A 5,000-nucleotide genomic window follows, 5' to 3' on the forward strand; every position below is an offset into this window, starting at 1 on the left:
TTTCCTCTGCCTCGTTGCCTCGCTTACTCAAGAGAACCCGATCCGTCAGTTATGCTCGGAAAGAGCACCGAAAGGCCCTTGAAACGGCATGCTAATATAACCGGGTTCGGCAAAGGCGAAACTAGATTTTCTTTGCCGTTTGGGCTAGGCTGTACCAGTCGTTATCGTCCACCGCCTAGCCGTCCAAGTGTTTCCAAGTGTCCAAGTTCCAAAGTGCCTAAGTGCCGTGCCGTGCCGCGCGCGCGCGCGCGTGGGTCTTTGATATATAGCATGTTTAGAATTTTTTTTCTAAATATTCTTATATCAAAGACCCACGCGCGCGCGCGCGGCACGGCACGGCACTTAGGCACTTGGAAACACTTGGGAAACACTTGGGCAAACACTTGGGAAACACTTGGGCAAACACTTGGGCGTATGCCAAGACGACGGTCTAGACAAGGCATCGGGAATCGCACATGAATGTAGGCAACAACAGTTGACTGTTCTAGCCAAGGCATGGCAAGTTGGCTCACCGGGTAACGGCTAAAAAGTTGCTGGGTAACGGCAACCAAGCTGTCGGGTAATGCTGGGTATCGGCTAAAATGTTGCTGGGTAACGGCAACCAAGCTGTCGGGTAATGCTGGCTATCGGCTAAAATGTTGCTGGGTAACGGCAACCAAGCTGTCGGGTAATGCTGGGTATCGGCTAAAAAGTTGCTGGGTATCGGCTAAAATGTTGCTGGGTAACGGCAACCAAGCTGTCGGGTAATGCTGGGTATCGGCTAAAAAGTTGCTGGGTATCGGCTAAAATGTTGCTGGGTAACGGCAACCAAGCTGTCGGGTAATGCTGGGTATCGGCTAAAAAGTTGCTGGGTATCGGCTAAAATGTTGCTGGGTAACGGCAACCAAGCTGTCGGGTAATGCTGGGTATCGGCTAAAAAGTTGCTGGGTATCGGCTAAAATGTTGCTGGGTAACGGCAACCAAGCTGTCGGGTAATGCTGGCTATCGGGTAAAAAGTTGTTGGGTGATGGCAACCAAGCTGTCGGGTAATGCTTGGTATCGGCAACAACAACCAAGATGACGGGTAACGCTGGGTAATGGCTAAGAAGTTGCTAGGCAACGGCAAGCAAGTTGCTGGGTAACGGCTAAAAAGTTGCTGGTTAACGGCTAAGAATTTGCTGGGTACCGGCTAAAAAGTAGCTTGTCGCCGGGCAAATCAATGCAAGCACCAATATGTTCTTGTCGAAACGCCCCAAAAACTCTTGTTTAGTCGCCATCTTTTGGGACTTTCGCAATGTTAGTTTAAAATCTTTTTTAATTTTTATTTTTAGATGTTTTTAAGTCTTAATTTAAACATTTTCTATTATAGATGCCTTATTTTTCAACCCAATATATTTACCTAATTATTGTGTAGCTTGTTTATAATTTTTTGTGATTTTTTCTTACTTTTTTTGTATTTTTTTGTATTTTTTATGATTTTTATCTATTTATTTTTTGTTTAATTAATATAAAATTATCCTTTTGGCAAAAAATTCTGAATTTTTTGGAGGAGTTGCTTCATATTTTTGTGAAGATGTCCCAATTCAAAGTTTATGAAAAAACGTTGCGATGCTCAAAAAAACCCCTATTGCTTCAGTTCGGACACATTGATGTTCCTTCCTGCCACAAGAGCAAAGGCTAATTTTACTACTATAGGGGGGGGTGGTGTCCCTCCCTTGGGGAAGCCGAGGCCACCCGACGCCGGGTGCCAAGGCACGTTGCTATCGAGACCACCCGGGCAAATCTTGGCCATTTGGCCTCGGTTACTCGAGAAAACACTACCCGTCGGTAATGCACGGAAAAAAGACCGAAATGCCCCTAAATCGAAATGCTATATTAAGTCGTCCCGCAAGGCAATGCACAGCTCTATCGAGCAGAGCAGGACTCTATCGGGCAATTCTTGGCCATTTGGCCTTGGTTACCCCTGGAAGCACTACCCGTGGGTAATGCTCGGAAAAAAGACCGAAATACCCCGGAGGCGAAATGTTATTTTTACCCGTCCCGTGGGGCAAAGCATGACTCTATCGGGCAAAGAAAAACTATGTCGGGCAAATGTTGGCGGTTTGGCCACAGAAACCCGTAAAGAGATGACCCGTTGGTAACGCTAGAAAAAAATGCCCGGGTAAAGGCAAGGCCTAGCCAAGGAATGGCAGAGCAAACAATGACACTATCGGGCAGAAACTAGAACTCCATGGCCGTTTGGTCTCAAAATGCTCGTGCTTTCGAGTCCCGTTGGGAATGCTTGCAGACTCACATCCTCCATGATGCATTGGTGTTCCGATGGGGGATGCCTCCTTGCTGAGAGGTAAGCTTGCTACCTTGGTGGTGAGCGCCGGCTAACGGATACCTGTTGGCTATGGCACAGTCCCGATGATGCATTGGTGTCGCCGCACGGAAAAGCGTAACTGGCTAATGGTCTTTCATTCCTAATGCCACGTTGCGTAGCCCAGGGGTTGCCTCCTTGTTGAGGGAGAAGCTTGTCGCTTAGGCGGCGAGCGCTGGTTGATGGTTCTCCATTGGCTATGGCACTGTCCCTTGGGTAATTTTCCTCCATGATGCATTGGTGTCCCTTTCGGGGGATGCCTCCTTGCTGAGAGGTAAGCTCGACGCCTTGGCGGTGAGCGCCGGCTGATGGATATCCGTTGGCTATGGCACATTCCCGATGACGCATTGGTGTCCCCGCACGGAAAAGCGAAACTGGCTAATGGTCTTTGATTCCTAATGCCACGTTGCGTAGCCCAGGGGTTGCCTCCATGTCGAGGGAGAAGCTTGTCGCTTAGGCGGCGAGCGCCGGTTGATGGTTCTCCATTGGCTATGGCACTGTCCCTTGGGTAATTTTCCTCCATGATGCATTGGTGTCCCTTTCGGGGGATGCCTCCTTGCTGAGAGGTAAGCTCGTCGCCTTGGCGGTGAGCGCCGGCTGATGGATATCCGTTGGCTATGGCCCAGTCCCGATGACGCATTGGTGTCCCCGCACGGAAAAGCGAAACTGGCTAATGGTCTTTGATTCCTAATGCCACGTTGCGTAGCCCAGGGGTTGCCTCCTTGTCGAGGGAGAAGCTTGTCGCTTAGGCGGCGAGCGCCGGTTGATGGTTCTCCATTGGCTATGGCACTGTCCCTTGGGTAATTTTCCTCCATGATGCATTGGTGTCCCTTTCGGGGGATGCCTCCTTGCTGAGAGGTAAGCTTGCCGCCTTGGCGGTGAGCGCCGGCTGATGGATATCCGTTGGCTATGGCACAATCCCGATGATGCATTGGTGTCCCCGCACGGAAAAGCGAAACTGGCTAATGGTCTTTGATTCCTAATGCCACGTTGCGTAGCCCAGGGGTTGCCTCCTTGTCGAGGGAGAAGCTTGTCGCTTAGGCGGCGAGCGCCGGTTGATGGTTCTCCATTGGCTATGGCACTGTCCCTTGGGTAATTTTCCTCCATGATGCATTGGTGTCCCTTTCGGGGGATGCCTCCTTGCTGAGAGGTAAGCTTGTCGCCTTGGCGGTGAGCGCCGGCTGATGGATATCCGTTTGCTATGGCACAATCCCGATGATGCATTGGTGTCTCCGTACGGAAAAGCGAAACTGGCTAATGGTCTTTCATTCCTAATGCCACGTTGCGTAGCCCAGGGGTTGCCTCCTTGTTGAGGGAGAAGCTTGTCGCTTAGGCGGCGAGCGCCGGTTGATGGTTCTCCATTGGCTATGGCACTGTCCCTTGGGTAATTTTCCTCCATGATGCATTGGTGTCCCTTTCGGGGAATGCCTCCTTGCTGAGAGGTAAGCTCGTCGCCTTGGCGGTGAGCGCCGGCTGATGGATATCCGTTGGCTATGGCACAGTCCCGATGACGCATTGGTGTCCCCGTACGGAAAAGCGAAACTGGCTAATGGTCTTTGATTCCTAATGCCACGTTGCGTAGCCCAGGGGTTGCCTCCTTGTTGAGGGAGAAGCTTGTCGCTTAGGCGGCGAGCGCCGGTTGATGGTTCTCCATTGGCTATGGCACTGTCCCTTGGGTAATTTTCCTCCATGATGCATTGGTGTCCCTTTCGGGGGATGCCTCCTTGCTGAGAGGTAAGCTCGTCGCCTTGGCGGTGAGCGCCGGCTGATGGATATCCGTTGGCTATGGCCCATTCCCGATGACGCATTGGTGTCCCCGCACGGAAAAGCGAAACTGGCTAATGGTCTTTGATTCCTAATGCCACGTTGCGTAGCCCAGGGGTTGCCTCCTTGTCGAGGGAGAAGCTTGTCGCTTAGGCGGCGAGCGCCGGTTGATGGTTCTCCATTGGCTATGGCACTGTCCCTTTGGTAATTTTCCTCCATGATGCATTGGTGTCCCTTTCGGGGGATGCCTCCTTGCTGAGAGGTAAGCTTGTCGCCTTGGCGGTGAGCGCCGGCTGATGGATATCCATTTTCTATGGCACAAACCCGATGGATCTCGTCCATTGGCAACGGCCCTGTCCCTTCGAAAAAACTATCTTAATGATGCATTGGTGTTGAAACCCGTAGGGGCAGGGACACCGTTGCGGAGAGGTAAGTTTGTAGATGCTTTTATGTGAAGCCAAAATGTTTTCTAAATTCATTGTTCATCAAAAAATCAAAAAATGAATTCGCAAAAATCTTCCTTGATGACGCATTGGCGTGTCCTTCGGTGATTGCCTATATGCTGAGGGGTAAGCAAAGTTATGTTTTAAAAATTCTTCCTCGACGATGCATTGGTGTTCATTTAGGGAATGCCTTCTTGCTGAGGGGTAAGCATGTCGTTTAGGCGTCATGCGGTGGCCGGTGGTCCTACATTGGCTATGGCAATGTCCCGTCGGAAAGCTTCCTTGATGATGCATTGGTGTTGTAACCCTTCGGGGAAGCCCCACCCTTGCGGAGAGGTAAGCTCGTTGCTGCTCGAAAATTCTTCCTCGATGACGCATTGGTGTTCCCTTTGGGGGATGCCTTCTTGTTGAGAGGTAAGCTGGTCGTCTATTTCAATGAGATGGGTGGCGAG

This window comes from Rhododendron vialii, chromosome 11a, assembly GCF_030253575.1.
Source record: "Rhododendron vialii isolate Sample 1 chromosome 11a, ASM3025357v1".
In the NCBI taxonomy this organism is placed as follows: domain Eukaryota; kingdom Viridiplantae; phylum Streptophyta; class Magnoliopsida; order Ericales; family Ericaceae; genus Rhododendron; species Rhododendron vialii.